The sequence below is a fragment of the Lepidochelys kempii genome, chromosome 1 (assembly GCF_965140265.1).
Source record: "Lepidochelys kempii isolate rLepKem1 chromosome 1, rLepKem1.hap2, whole genome shotgun sequence".
In the NCBI taxonomy this organism is placed as follows: Eukaryota; Metazoa; Chordata; order Testudines; family Cheloniidae; genus Lepidochelys; species Lepidochelys kempii.
Window position 1 is genome coordinate 310,531,711 of NC_133256.1, and position 16,141 is coordinate 310,547,851.

Genomic DNA, 16,141 nt, shown 5'->3' on the forward strand with positions numbered 1-16,141 from the left:
AAATTAATGGGTAGCAGGTTTAAAACAAATAAAAGGAAGTTCTTCACTCAGCACACAGTCAACCTGCGGAGCTCCATGCCTGAGGAGGTTGTGAAGGCTAGGACTATTTAAAAGAGAAATTCATGGAGGTTAAGTCCATTAATGGCTATTAGCCAGATGGGCAAGGAATGGTGTCCCTGGCCTCTGTTTGTTAGAGGGTGGAGATGGATGGCAGCAGGGAGGTCACTTGATCATTACTTAAAGAAAAGGAGTACTAGTGGCACCTTAGAGACTAACCAATTTATTTGAGCATAAGCTTTCGTGAGCTACAAGCTCACTTCGTCAGATGCATCAAAAGCTTATGCTCAAATAAACTGGTTAGCCTCTAAGGTGCCACAAGTACTCCTTTTCTTTTTGCGAATACAGACTAACACGGCTGTTACTCTGAAACTTGATCATTACTTGTTAGGTTCACTCCCTCTAGGGCACCTGGCATTGGCCACTGTTGGCAGACAGGATACTAGGCTGGATGGACCTTTGGTCTGACCCACTATGGCCATTCTTATGTTCTTAATTTTGTTTTATTTATTCATACTTAGTCTTTTTAGAAGATGTCCACTTTAAATAGAACTTCTTGCCCTATTAGTCTTGTCCTTCTGTTGGTTTCATGCAAACTAACCAAAATACTTTATATTTTCTAACTCAGAAATCACTCAGAAAGCACATCCCTCGGCCCACACCGCTTCCCACAGCCCCCATTGGCTTGGGACGATGAACCATGGCCAGTGGGAGCTGTGATCGGCCTAACCTGCAGATGTTGCAGGTAAACAAACCAGCCCGGCCCGCCAACGGCTTTCCCTGGCAGGCCATGTGCCAAAGATTGCTGATCCCTGATATACAGAATGTTAAAAAACATCAAGAAACTGATTTTCTGCACTTTCCAATTAACATGAATCCTTTTTCATCTCACTACTTAAGAACACTTAAAACAATATTTCATTTTACTTTAAGAAAATTATCTGTTTTCATTACTTTGGTCCATACAAATTGCTAGTTTCCTACCATTTCTTTCAACTCTAGGCTTCTTGAATCATCACATAACACTAATGATCCATTTGCAGTATGGATCATACGCTTTTGCACTTTCTAAAAATGAAAAACAATAATTAATCATGTTGAAGACTAAAAAGCTCACCAGTGCATATGGAGCCAGATGCCTTCTCATCTCAGTTTTCTAGCAATTCAAAACCCATATCAAGTAACAATTCCCTCTATTCCTTCCCAAGTTAGTTCCTCCCTTCCCAGCATCCAAAGTTAGTTGAGTCCATCCACTATTCACACCTCCCTCACTAGTCATCCACTTCTGTTCCCATCTAAGCTACATCTACACTGCAACTCAGGTTGTAATCTGCAGCTCATGGGGAGCTACCCGTGCTAGCTTTAATCTAACTACCTCACTAAAAAGAGCAGTGAGGATGTGGCAGCGCAGGATAGCAATGTGAGTATATACTCGGCAGGGTCAGGCAAGTTCGTGCAACCATGTTCTTGTACTGAGCTCTTGACACACCAATAAACCAAGGCAACTGCAGTGGGGGAAGGCTTGACAGTTGTTACTGTACCTGGGACCCCCTTATTTGTTATACCTGTAGGGCAAACTATTTACAATTGTTCTCTGAGTTTTTAGTCTAGTTTTATACCTTGGCCATAAAAGGTTCAGCTAACTTCTAATTATGGTAGAAACTCAGAGTTACAAACACCTAGGGAAGAAAGGTTGTTTGTAACTCTGAAATGTTTGTAACTCTAAACGAAACATTATGGCTGTTCTTTCAAAAGTTTACAACTGAACATTGACTAAATATAGCTTTGAACTTTACTGTGCAGAAGAAAAATGCTGCTTTTAACAATCTTAATTTAAATGAAACAAGCACAGAAACAGCTAACTTACCTTGTCAAATTTATTTTTTTAACTTTCCCTTAATTTTTTTAGTAGTTTACGTTTAACACAGTACTGTACTGTATTTGCACTTTTTTTTTTGGTCTCTGCTGCTGCCTGATTGCATACTTCCCATTCCAAATGAGGTGTCTGGTTAACCAGTCGGTTTATAACCCAGGTGTTCGTAACTCTGAGGTTCTGCTGTATCGATATCAAATCTTCCTTCAGACAATAATAAGTTAAAAAGCAATACCAGTAAAACCAATTTTTGGCTTCTTTACCTACTGTATCCATGCAACGAAGCATGGATGAGAAATCACAATATATTCTAGTAAATCTGTCAAGTTAGCCCTCACCTGAGAATACTTACTCCTTACTTTGGGGGAGGGGTTGGTTTATTTACACTGTAATGCAAATTTTGAAAAAAATACCTTATATAACCAAGTAGGAAAATGAGAGCTGAAGTCTCAGTAAGTAACAAGACCTCAGGAAGCTCTTGATATCACATCTCACCAATTTACACAGTATCCCACTAACATACAGAATAAAATGATGAAAATATTTCCTAGGCCAATAGTGCAACTGCCTTTTTCACTACTTTCTTCCTAATAAAGAGGCCTTGCAATGTAATGTATAGAAGACAGAGTCAATAAATCCTCAGCATAATACTCAGAATATCATACACTTTGAACTGCAAAGAAGGTTAGACCCACATTTATGGAACAAATAAACAAGCAGACACTCCTCGACTGACGACGATTACATAGACTTATTTTATTTAGCCTAGATAGACAAAGAAAGCAACTTTGAAAACACTGATATTCTACAACATTACAAAGATTTTACAATTGAAATACCCTGTGAAAGGAGCACCCAGCCCCCCAAAAAACCAGTGGGTGAGGAGAGGGAGGTGAGTACAATGGAGTGCGTAGTAGAGGCTTCCCCTACCAAATGACAAGGAGGAAACAGGTAGGAGGAGAATGAAAACTCTTTCTATTGGCTATTGGAGCTTCAGATTCATCAGACATCACCCTTGTTCTATTCGATATGAAATATGGAACCTCCCCAAGCAGGCTCCAAGATGGTAGAAATCTCAACACCCTACTCATTCTAGTGCTGAAGGCAGAAGTTTTGGGCTTCCGCCTAAAGAGTCACTCCTAGAAATCACCAAAAATGTCCCAATGCCCCTTTTTATGAAGGATTGCCAAGCATCAGGCATCTCACGTGACAGTCCTGTCATGCATTTTGACATGTCAGTTGCATTCTCACATTCTGCTGAGCTGTAAGAAGGCAGGAAGCATGGGCCTGCAATTCTGCCTTTTGGCTGCCTGTTGCAAGAGCCTGAGACAGATGAAAGTGTGTACAACAACAGAAGTGTTTATAACCACTAGAAGACACTCTCCTACAGGATCTGGAATTGAAACTGGGATTCCAGAGAGTCTCAATATTCCTTTTCTGACTAGCAAATAGCTGTGAAATCTACTGGCAAAGTATGTGTTTCATCCCCTTTTGATAGCTTCCAGCCCATACAGAGGACAACAGCCTACTACTGTTAGCAGTCAATCCATTAGCTCAGATAGTAAAGGTCTGTGCTGGGATTTGAAGATCCAAACCCTGCTGGATGACCCATGTGAGGTTTATTATGGTGCCGCATAATGGAATTTCTGTATTTTTCAGGATTGTTTTACATTAGCAAGTTACAGTAAAAAACTACATAAAAAGAATATTATGTTTGCAACATTAAACAAAGTTAGGAAATGCTGAAATCAAGGTTAATTTGGCCCCTTGTGCTTTATTATATAACTTTTAATGATATGATTGCATACTCTTTTTTCCCCATGAGGACCCTTGCCTCATTTCATGCACAAAACGGACTGTGCTCTGGCAATAAATCTAGGTTCAGTATTTAATGAGACTGTTGTCTGTATGACCCCCTTCTTCATTAGTTGCAGAAGCTGGAAGGCATGTAGTGAATGAAGCTGGAGATTGCAGGAAGATTAAGGAGGGTCTCATAGTTAAGGCAGCTGAATGCTGTCCTGGGGAATCAGATTTTATACCTGCCTCTGCCACAGAGTTCCTATGTGATGCTGAGCAAGGCACTTACAAACATTTCACAGGAACATTTCATGTGTGTTCCTCATTTTCTGAGTACCTGCGCTGAGACCCTGGGGTCTGATTTGCAGAAGAATTGAATACTCACAGCTACAACTGAAGTCTACAAGAGCTGTGTTTTGAACATACACAGTGCTATAAAGTAGTAAATGCTCTGAAAAATCAGGTCCAAAGCATCTCAAATTGGGTTCCCAGAATTAGTGGATATTTTTTACATTAAAGTATCTGTGCCTCAGTTCCACATTTATAAAATGGGGATTCCACCTCCTCACAGGGGATTGTGAAGATTAATTAATGTTTTTGAAGCACTCAGATATTATGGAGAACCACAGAAAAGTCCATGAGGAAATTAATAATTCTGTTTTTATAGGGTTTGGATGGTGCGCAGTACATGAAATATGGGGTCACAGACACTGAATGAAGATAAAAGCACCCATTCAGTGCACAGAACAATGCAAGGATCCTGTGGGAGGAAAAAATAGTATGCAATCATATAAGTAAAGACTATCATAACGCATACATGACAGGAAGAATAATCTAATGATTAGGGCACTAGCCTAGGACATGGGAGACCTGGCTTCACATCCCTGCTCCACTACAGACTTCTTTTGTCTGTGTTTATAAGTGTTGACTTCAGAAAGTCATGTATCTTCCCTGTGCCTCTGTTTGCCATCTGGAAAAAACCCAAAGCAATTTGTACAGAATCATGCACTGTTTAGAGGGGAGGGGATCTCAAACCCCACCCCTCCCAAATGTAAAGGGATGCCTCCCTAATGTTTTAACTCTTACTAGGAAACCCCCTTCCCCCTCGGCACCTTGGCAGGAATGATAACCGTAACAGGAGACTCACCTGTAATGATCACAGGCCAGGCAGCAGCTCCCCCTTAGCTGAGCCCCTTTCCTATCCCAACCAAACCAATGCAACGGCCCCACTGCGGATGTCCCTAGCCTGGGCAGGACGCAGCCCTCAGCTGACTCTGACAAAGAGGAGTGAGCTGAGGGGGTCCCCCAGACCGGCTCCGTACCCAGAACCCTGCAGGGAAGCGCCTTTGCCTCGGGACCCGTGTACAAACCCCCCTGCCGCCGCCACTGCTCCCGCCTCCCTCCTCTCAGCCTCCTGCGCTCCCTCTACGTCACTGCCTCTCTCCGGGAAAATGGCGTCCCCCGCGCTGCGCTGCGCTGCGCTGCGCTCCCCTCCCTCCCACTCCACGGGGTGCGCCCGTCCCGCCCGCCAGGGGCAAGGTTACCAAGGCGAAGCCAAACAGCCGCCATTTTGCTTGTGGGCTGAAACGCCGTCTGTGTCCGTTAAGTGCTCCCTCGTGCCATGTCCATTTCACAAAACGGGGTCTCCTGACGATATTCAATGGTTCGAGGGCCGGGGGCCAGGGAGCGCGCCCCGCGATCGAAAAATGCCAGGAAGGGGCAGGCTAGGGAACGGCAAGGGCGAGGGAACTGTGTCCGGGTGGAGACTCGGGGCGATCGTGCAGCGGAGTCCACAGGCCAGGGGCAGGAGCTCGGGCCCCAAACGATGCTGCGGGAGACCCAAAGTGCGTAGCGAGACCCTGTCTTCCGCAGGGACGCAGGCATCGAAACCTGTCTTCAGCCTGCCGGCAAGCAAGCCCCTGCGCCAGCCTACCCTCCGACCTCTTGTGAGACTGGCCCAGCCCTGCCGGCACACACACGCTTTGCGGGAGGCGGCCAGACCGTGGCAGTCTCCCCCACGCAGAGTGAGACGGGGGGTAAGGGACTGAAGCCCATTCAGTGAGCGATGGAGGGTTGCTGGAGACCTGAGGCAGGTCTGGCTGAGGAAGTCTCTCCACAAGTGACTGAGGTTTAGCGCAGGCCTGCCTAGGGGAACCTGCTCCAAGGGCCAGACTGGGGCACTAGTGTTGGGAACACTGGGGCATGGCCACTAGGTAACTCGAGGGGATGGAAGACCACGAGTGTCGATGAAGCCCCCTTGCACTAGGCCCTGGTGTCCTTGCCCCCCCCCCGCCTGGAGGCACTCGCAGCAGCTCTGCGTGCTAGGCCCAAGTGTCCTTGGCCCCCCCGCCTGGAGGCACACACAGCAGTTATGCTGAGAATCTGCAACAGTATGTTGCAGAGTCAGACTGCCTAAAACTAAGCAAGGCCAAACAGGGGAGATATGGAAGAACAATGCTGAATAAAGCAGCTTTATGTATAGTTTAACAAATGATACAGAGAATCAGGGAACTAGCTGGGAACTGGATTGGCTGGCTATATGGATACTTGGGACAGCTTGCTATTGGATAAGTATGCTGGGAAAAAGGATGTATAAAAGCCTGTGTAACTTCCTGCTCTGTTGTACAGGATTTGAGATTCAAATCTCCCTGTACCTTTTTGAAGCTTCAAATAAACTTTTCTGCTTCTCCACCCCGTTGTGATTATTGGGTGTAGCACACCGGGTAACGAACCACTCAAGCTGTTGTTCAGCCTCTCGGCACTGGGTGCCGGCAACACTAGGGCCAGCTTTGCCTGCCAGGTTCCCCTTTAGTGAATGATACCTGTGGGGGCAGTTCTGGGGCAGCCCTGATCTGGACTCGCCATGGGCAGAGCAAGAGGTAAGTGTGTGTGAGACAGGCGCAGCCCCTCTGTTTATGCTGAGCTACTGCCCTTCCCTCGTGCTGCCCACACACCGCCCCGCATTCCCCACCTGGCTTCAGCCCCTCCAGCAATGGCTGAGTGAGGGAGGGGAGGCGGTGGCTGGGGTTTCATTCGATGCCCACCAGGGCCTGAGCGAGCCTCCTTCAGTGCACAAACTCGGGGCACCACATAAAAGCTGGGCTGGCAGCTCTTTACCCTGCCTTGATGGAGCCGCCACAAGCGGGTGACCAGAGTAGCTACTAGCAGTGGTGCCATAGCCTACCCTTCCCCGTACCTTGGGCACAGAGGGGCTGTAAAGAACCGCTGCTGGGGCAGGAAGGAGTTGAGATGACGGGATCTGGACGCAGAGGAGGTGGCTATAACGAGGCATCGAGTATGGGGGGAGGGAGTGATTAAACGTCTTGTGGCTATGGCGGAGTCTGAGGGTATTTTTTCCTGTCTAACTTGTGTGTGTATCTCTGTCTCTCTCTCTCTCTCTCTCTCTCTCTCTCCATAGGGCACTTGGTTGGGCTACTCGCTCAGGTTTGCCTGTTGTGCGAAATGGCGGCTGCTGTCTTGGTGGGTTTGGTTTTGTTGTTGCTGTTTTTTTTCCCTTCTTTCCCCTCCTATTCCTCTCCCCCACCTCTGACTTGGCCACTTCTCCGCAGCGAACCGCAGTGAGGACTGAGTCAGGAAGAAGAGGAGGAGGGAGCGGACCGCATTGAAGCCAATAGCCAGGCTGGGTGGGCTGCCCAGGCACGCCCGGATTGGCTGCTGCTGCAGGGGCAGCTGCAGCTGGGCAAGTCTGAGGAGCTCTCGGGGGAGGCTGGTGCAAAGGGAGAAAATGGGCGCCATGATCCCAGCGCTGGGGAATTTGTGAGGGCACGGAGACTGAGTCACGCTCATGGAAAAGGAATGAGAAGGCCCTGACAACCATCACCCAAGCAGTGCTGAGACTAAGGAGATAAGCTAGGGGAGAGGGCCAGCCTGCGCCTGTATTTGTAACTGCATCAGTACAAGATGGCACAGGGTCTCCCTGGAGAGGGATGGGAGTCCGCCGGAGGTCATGTGACCTTGTTGCATTTTTGTGGGGTTGTCTGGCTGCAGACCAAGCTGGTGAAGACAGCGGCTGCTGCTGGGGAGAGTCCGCGCTTCCTCAGGCTGGAGAGTCTGGGTGGATTTTTATTTCCCTTCCCTATTACCCGTCTGCAGAAGGGTGTATCTGATGCTGCGGAGGATGGTTCTCGCTTCTCGTCCCATTCCCCACCTCCAGGATGTGGCAGCTCCTTCTGGGGCAAGTTCATTCCTCCTCCCCCTCTTCTCTGCATTGAGCTTAGCTGCTGCAGAAGAAAGTTCTTGTTCCTCCTCTCCCTGCCCCAGCTGCCAGTATGGGGGCGGAGAGTAATGTTTTTCACAATTCCCGGACAAGGTTGTAAGGTGTCTGATTGCTGCTATCTAAATTAGGTCACATTTGCAATCCTGTCTTTGACTCTCCTTATTTCACTTGTAAGAGCAACTCCTTTGTTGGTTAGATTTCTTGTGGTAGTGCTTGTTGGTGTCTCTTCATCTTAGTAAGATACTTAACTATCCGAGTCCACCTCTGTACAGTTTGCAAATATACTCATTTTTGTGAGCTGTTGCATGCTCCCTCTCAACATTGGACCAATTTGCAGAGGTGGCTTACTAGGAAAAATGCTGAAGGTGCTTCATAGGATTGACCAGTCATGAAAATTGACTAATATTTTTTGGGGTGATATCCGCTTTTTCAGTGGAACAGCCTCTCACTCAGAGAACATGATGCAGTTAAATAACAGGTAGTTCAGACCACAGATATACAGAACAAATCTATGATTTGAAGTATTGTAATTGCACCAGTGTATTAACTCTTGGGGATTTGCTTATATATGAATAGTAAAAATCTTCCCTGGAAATGTTATGTAATCCTGATAGTCTTTTAAAGATGCCATACTTAAAACTAGACTGAACGAAGAATTAGGAAATTTAAAACTAGAGGATTCCATGGTTTCTCCATAGAGGGACTAATGTGTTATCCCTCTTAAATTGTTCATTTATATTCTGTTTGCTTCTACTTGTCTTTCCAGACAATAGTGAGTGAGGAAGGAGAGCTTAAAAATGCATTGTCTGACCTCTTATCCTGGAGGTTGTATACTGTCGCATTAAAAATAGTACTGCAAATAAATATTTGCTACCAACTTGCACAAATCAATGCTTATCTGATCTGTAAGTCACATGGGGGAGTTGGAGTCTAGTTACATAACTAAATGTGGTCCCAGTTACAGCCCCTGAGCCTGACATGTAGCCCTAGAGTGAGTGGCATCCGAGCTACTTTGAGAGGTACCTTGAGTAGTTTTGCATAGTTGCAAATAACTTCGCTAAAGGAGAGGGGCCTCCTTTCTATTCAACATCAAATAGTGTTGTCTCTCTTTTCCCCCCCCCCCCTTTGAATTACATGTAGGAAATTTAAAACAGAAATTCAGAGATTAGACACTGAAATATAGATGGCTAACTTAATTATTTGAGGCTCAAAGGTTTAAGAACTTGGACTGTCAAACTTAATTTATTGTTAAGACAGCATCTCCGGGATTAACTTCTGTATTCATAGAATCATAGAATACCAGGGTTGGAAGGGACCTCAGGAGGTCATCCAGTCCAACCCCCTGTTCAAAGCAGGACCAATCCCCAACTAAATCATCCCAGCCAGGGCTTTGTCAAGCCTGACCTTAAAAACTTCTAAGGAAGGAGATTCCACCACCTCCCTAAGTAACGCATTCCAGTGTTTCACCACTCTCCTAGTGAAAAAGTTTTTCCTAATATCCAACCAAAAGCTTGAGACCATTACTCCTTGTTCTGTCGTCTGCTACCACTGAGAACAGTCTAGATCCATCCTCTTTGGAACCCCCTTTCAGGTAGTTGAAAGCAGCTATCAAATCCCCCCTCATTCTTCTCTTCCGCAGACTAAACAATCCCAGTTCCCTCAGCCTCTCCTCATAAGTCATGTGTTCCAGTCCCCTAATCCTTTTTGTTGCCCTCCACTGGACTCTTTCCAATTTTTCCATATCCTTCTTGTAGTGTGGGGCCCAAAACTGGACACAGTTCTACAGATGAGGCCTCACCAATGTCGAATAGAGGGGAATGATCACGTCCCTCGATCTGCTGGCAAAGCCCCTACTTATACATCCCAAAATGCCATTGGCCTTCTTGGCAACAAGGGCACACTGTCGACTCTCATCCAGCTTCTCGTCTACAGTAACCCTAGGTCCTTTTCTGCAGAACTGCTGCCGAACCATTCGGTCCCTAGTCTGTAGCGGTGCATGGGATTCTTCCGTCCTAAGTGCAGGACTCTGCACTTGTCCTTGTTGAACCTCATCAGATTTCTTTTGGCCCAATTCTCTAATTTGTCTAGGGCCCTCTGTATCCTATTCCTATCCTCCAGTGTATTCACCTCTGCTCCCAGTTTAGTGTCATCTGCAAACTTGCTGAGTGTGCAATCCACACCATCCTCCAGATCAATAATGAAGATATTGAACAAAACTGGCCCCAGGACCGACCCTTGGGTCACTCCACTTGATACCGGCTGCCAACTAGACATGGAGCCATTGATCACTACCTGTTGAGCCCGACAATCTAGCCAACTTTCTATCCGCCTTATAGTCCATTCATCCAGCCCATACTTCTTTAACTTGCTGGCAAGAATACTGTGGGAGACTGTGTTGAAAGCTTTGCTAAAGTCAAGGGACAACATGTCCACTGCTTTCCCCTCATCCACAGAGCCAGTTATCTTGTCATAGAAGGCAATTAGATTAGTCAGGCATGACTTGTCCTTGGTGAATCCATGCTGACTGTTCCTGATCACTTTCCTCTCCTCTAAGTGCTTCAGAATTGATTCCTTGAGGACCTGCTCCATGATTTTTCCAGGGACTGAGGTGAGGCTGACTGGCCTGTAGTTCCCCGAATCCTCCTTCTTCCCTTTTTTAAAGATGGGCACTACATTAGCCTTCTTCCAGTCATCCAGGACCTCCCCTGATCGCCATGAGTTTTCAAAAGATAATGGCCAATGGCTCTGCAATCACATCCGCCAACTCCTTTAGCACCCTCAGATGCAGTGCATCCGGCCCCAGGGACTTGTGTTCATCCAGCTTTTCTAAATTGTCCTGAACCAATTCTTTCTCCACAGAGGGCTGGTCACCTCCTCCCCATGCTGTGCTGCCCAGTGCAGTATTCTGGGAGCTGACCTTGTTTGTGAAGACAGAGGCAAAAAAAGCATTGAGTACATTAGCTTTTTCCACATCCTCTGTCACTGGGTTGCCTCCCTCATTCAGTAAGGGGCCCACGCTTTCCTTGACTTTCTTCTTGTTGCTAACATACCTGAAGAAGCCCTTCTTGTTACTCTTAACATCTCTTGCAAGCTGCAACTCCAGCTGTGATTTGGCCTTCCTGATTTCACTCCTGCATCCCCGAGCAATATTTTTATACTCTTCCCTGGTCATTTCTCCAATCTTCCACTTCTTGTAAGCTTCTTTTTTGTGGTTAAGATCAGCAAGGATTTCACTTTTAAGCCAAGCTGGTCGCCTGCCATATTTACTATTCTTTCTACACATCGGGATGGTTTGTCCCTGTAACCTCAATAAGGATTCTTTAAAATACAGCCAACTCTCCTGGACTCCTTTCCCCCTCATGTTATTCTCCCAGGGGATCCTGCCCATCAGTTCCCTGAGGGAGTCAAAGTCTGCTTTTCTGAAGTCCAGGTCCGTATTCTGCTGCTCTCCTTTCTTCCCTGTGTCAGGATCCTGAACTCGACCATCTCATGGTCACTGCCTCCCAGGTTCCCATCCACTTTTGCTTCCCCTACTAATTCTTCCCGGTTTGTGAGCAGGAGGTCAAGAAGAGCTCTGCCCCTAGTTGGTTCCTCCAGCACTTGCACCAGGAAATTGTCCCCTACACTTTCCAAAAACTTCCTGGATTGTCTGTGCACCGCTGTGTTGCTCTCCCAGCAGATATCAGGGTGATTGAAGTCTCCCAGGAGAACCAGGACCTGCGATCTAGTAACTTCCATGAGTTGCCAGAAGAAAGCCTCATCCACCTCATCCCCCTGGTCCGGTGGTCTATAGCAGACTCCGACCACGACATCATCCTTGTTGCTCACTCTTGTAAACTTAATCCAGAGACTCTCAGATTTTTCTGCAGTTTCATACTTGAGCTCTGAGCAGGCATACTGCTTTCTTACATACAATGCAACTCCCCTCCCCCCTTTTTCTGCCCTGCCTGTCCTTCCTGAACAGTTTATATCCATCCATGACAGTACTCCAGTCATGTGAGTTATCCCACCAAGTCTCTGTTATTCCAATCACATCATAATTCCTTGACTGTGCCAGGACTTCCAGTTCTCCCTGCTTGTTTCCCACGCTTCTTGCATTTATGTATAGGCACTTGAGATAACTCACTGATCGTCCCCCTTTCTCAGTACGAGGCAGGAGTCCTGCCCTCTTGCACGCTCCTGCTCATGCTTCCTCCCGGTATCCCACTTCCCCACTTACCTCAGGGCTTTTGTCTCCTTCCCCCGGTGAACCTAGTTTAAAGCCCTCCTCACTAGGTTAGCCAGCCTGCTTGCGAAGATGCTCTTCCCTCTCTTCGTTAGGTGGAGCCCGTCTCTGCCTAGCACTCCTCCTTCTTGGAACACCATTCCATGGCCAAAGAATCCAAAGCCATCTCTCCGACACCACCTGCGTAGCCATTCATTGACTTCCACAATTCGACAGTCTCTATCCAGCCCTTTTCCTTCCACGGGGAGGATGGATGAGACGACTACTTGCGCCTCAAACTCCTTTATCCTTCTTCCCAGAGCCACGTAGTCTGCAGTGATCCACTCAAGGTCATTCTTGGCAGTATCATTGGTGCCCACGTGGAGAAGCAGGAAGGGGTAGCGATCCGAGGGCTTGATGAGTCTCGGCAGTCTCTCCGTCACATCGTGAATCCTAGCTCCTGGCAAGCAGCAGACTTCTCGGTTTTCCCAGTCAGGGCGGCAGATAGATGACTCAGTCCCCGAGGAGAGAGTCCCCGACGACAACCACCCGCCTCCTTCTCTTGGAAGCGGTGGTCGTGGAACCCCCAACCCTAGGACAGTGCATCTCATGCCTTCCAATCGGCGGAGTCTCCTTCTGTTCCCTTCCCTCAGATGTATCATTTAGTCCACTCTCCGCATTAGTACCTGTGGAGAGAACATGAAAACGGTTACTTACCTGTATCTGCGTTGCTGGTACATGGACGTTCCCCTTTCTTCTTCTGGAGGTCACATGCTGCCAAATTTCTTCACCGTCCTTCTGTTCCCGCAGTGCAGCCTGCTCTGAATCTTCAGAACGTTGTGTCTGTAGAAGCATATCCTGACATCTGTCCAGGAAATCTTCAGTTTCTCTTATGCAACATAGGGTCAATACCTGTTGCTCCAGACCTTGACCCTTCTCTTCCAATATGGAGACCAGCTTGCACTTTGTACAGACAAAGTCGCTTCTGTCCTGTGGAAGAAAGACAAACATGGCACATCCAGTGCAGGTCACAACAGCTGAACACTCCCCATCCATATTACCTTCCTTCTAAGAGCTTCCTCAGGAGTTGTAGTAACTACTCAGAGAAGCCGGCAAGATGTAAGCCTCAGTGGGCTCTTCCCAAGCAAACTCCCTCTGTTAGCCTCTCTACTGTTCCAGTCCCCTAATCATTTTTGTTGCCCTTCGCTGGACTATCTCCAATTTTTCCACATCCTTCTTGTAGTGTGGGGCCCAAAACCGGACACAGTACTCCAGATGAGGCCTCACCAATGTCTAATAAAGGGAAATGATCATGTCCCTCGATCTGCTGGCAATGCCCCTACTTATACATCCCAAAATGCCATTGGCCTTCTTGGGAACAAGGGCACACTGTTGATTCATGTCCAGCTTCTCGTCCACTGTAACCCCTAGGTCCTTTTCTGCAGAACTGCTGCCTAGCCAATTGTTTGGTTTCATTTTCTTATGAAAAGATGCAGTATGACAGCTGAATGTCTGGCAATGATGTGGACTGAAGGAAATGATTTATTATATACATATCCAAAATATTTTATTCTAGAAACATGATTACATTTACAAAAGCATACTTGCTTAATTTAGATATTTGAAGCTAGTGGAGTTGTTGGTCTATCTGGATCTACAAAGATTTGATCCATAATCACAGCAACTTTACTATTCCTCTCTCCCTGTCCCTGCCACCAAAACAGCGGAGCATGCCTGTGCTGTTCTTACCCACAGTGCATATCTTACATTGTCATAGGAGCACAGTAAAAACAAATATACTTACATCTATTGACTGTGGTGCTTTGGTATTTATGCCACAAGAGACGTGTAGAGCCCATATGAGCAACCTTGGCACAAGCTAGGAGTGGGGAAAGCGGAAAAGTAGCGAGGCACAAGCAGAGCCTTACAAAAAGGGCAACAGGACAGAGGAAAAGAGGGCCAGATAAAGGAATTTGTTCACTTTCAGAGTAGAGACTATCCCCTTTAGACTAAATAACTCAGGGCACGCCTCCACTACTGCATAAGTCTATCTAACTTGCATTGCTCAGGAGTGTAACAAAGCTCTCTTCGCCCCCTTCGCCCCCAGAAATATGCCTTTTGCACTGTCCACACTGGTGCTATTGCGGCTTCCACTTCTTGCTGAGGTGGAGTAATTATGCCAACCGGAGAGCACTCTCCTGTCAGCATAGCATGTCTTTACCAGATGTGCTACAGTGGCACAGCTGCATCAGTGTAGTGTAGACTTGCCCTCAGTCCCCTTAAATTGGAATTGTACCTCTTGTATTCAGTCACTTCACATTAAAGAAAACTTTATTTGGTGAATGAGGTGCACTTAGGACTAGCTGGTGCCCCTTGGATTTCATGTTGGAGCTGAGGGTTCTGCTGTATGTAGACCTATCCCATTCCATTATGATAGGCAGTGTTGCCTGCACAGCACTACTTCCTTCTCTCCATCCAGCCCTTGTAGAGGGGTAGCCAGGGGTAGATGAGTGGGGAAAGATGAGAGTATGACAGACACAAGGGTCCACTAACTTTTCTGTACTATATAGCATAAAGAGTCCTGGGCGCACTGTTGGCTGAGGAAACTTTAGTGGTACAGCTCCTCTGAAGTAATGGTGACTTGGACGGAGTGGCCTCTAGAACTTGAGGGAGGGCAGAGGGGAGGGAGAAGGTAGAAAATGAAGCCTTAAATGCTCAAAAAATCAAAATATTATCTGGAGTTGAGCATTGTTAATATTTTTAGTTTAATATAGGTCATAGCTCGGATGTAGTAGCCTTATTCAAAATAGCAATTTTATAATGTGGCTTTGTATTATAGAAACCTTCAGTTGATTGTTTAACTGTAGGCTAAACTGAATACAACTCCTTCCAACAAAAAAATGGAAGAACCAGGCTAATGGAGGAATGGGTTGTTGACTTAACTGTGGTACTATCTTGGTTTGAAACCGGATGGTTACACTGCAAGCAAGTAGTGAATAAAATTGAATTTTGGGGATTACCTGCACCTGCTGAAGTGAGGAGCAGCTAGCTGCTCAACTCTTCAAAACTGAAAGAAGAATGGATAGTAAAAACCCAGAGGGGAAAGATAATCTGATACTTTGTGTATTTTCTCAGATCTCTGAATAAGATCTGTTACCTCCCCCAAAGTGTCTTAAAGACATGATAGGTAGAGGTGACCTGTTCCAGAGATAACTGCAACAACTGGATTATGAGCCTTCTGTCCAGAGTTGAAGTACCACTTAACTGTAATTGTTCCTCTTGTGTGTTTTCTGCCATTAGGCAAGATACTAGAATGTTCCATTGGAGGTATCTGGAATTGGGTTAGAAAGATGTTGCTTATGTTGGTGTGAGCATTTTGTCTGAGTATAAAGACCCACTGTTGAGGCTCTGACTCATGTGATTGACACATTGGATACACTGGGCCCCAGGAATATTTTGGCATATGCTCGAACCTAATCTAATTTCAGTAGCTGGTTTTCTTGTGTTTATTGAGAGCAAAACATCTTCACCGTTGTATCACATCTTAGAAGTGATACCGTTTAGCAGATTCAACCTGTTAGCAGCGGCGGAAGAGTCTAGGAAAGTTTAATATGTTGTCTTATTGTAGTTTTAAGCATTCTGACATGATCAAATGTGCATCCCTAACTCCTGCAATAACTCCTTCAGCATGGTTTATTTCTTAATGCTTGATAAGTTTACACCAGGGTTCCATGTATAATGACTAAGTTTCTGTGTAAGAAATCTGCCTATTGTTAGCTTGCTACATAAAACAAAACATTGCTGCCTCCTGCTCTTGTGCATCTATACTTGACACTTCTTCCCCTCCCACTTTTTTTGACCCTTCCACAAAGGGAGTTCAGTGAATTTCTTGTGCCTGTTCCCATGATGCTGCGCTTAACGGAGGGAGACCCTTCCAGAATAGACACAGCATAAACCATGATACTGCAAAACA

At 46.3% G+C, this 16,141-nt stretch overlaps 1 protein-coding gene across 3 annotated transcripts in view; it reads right to left on the reverse strand.

Annotated features, from left to right (window-relative positions):
* POT1 (protection of telomeres 1) overlaps positions 1–5,169 on the reverse strand; it is a 149,010-nt gene extending 143,841 nt beyond the window's left edge. For 2 of the 3 annotated variants that reach the window (XM_073328242.1, XM_073328241.1), the window contains exon 1: positions 4,875–5,168. The gene's annotated coding sequence lies outside the window, so the exon portion shown is untranslated. Of the gene's footprint in view, positions 1–4,874 lie in introns of all 3 variants that reach the window. The other variant, XM_073328243.1, reaches the window with a different exon arrangement.
* Positions 5,170–16,141: the final 10,972 nt, after the last annotated feature.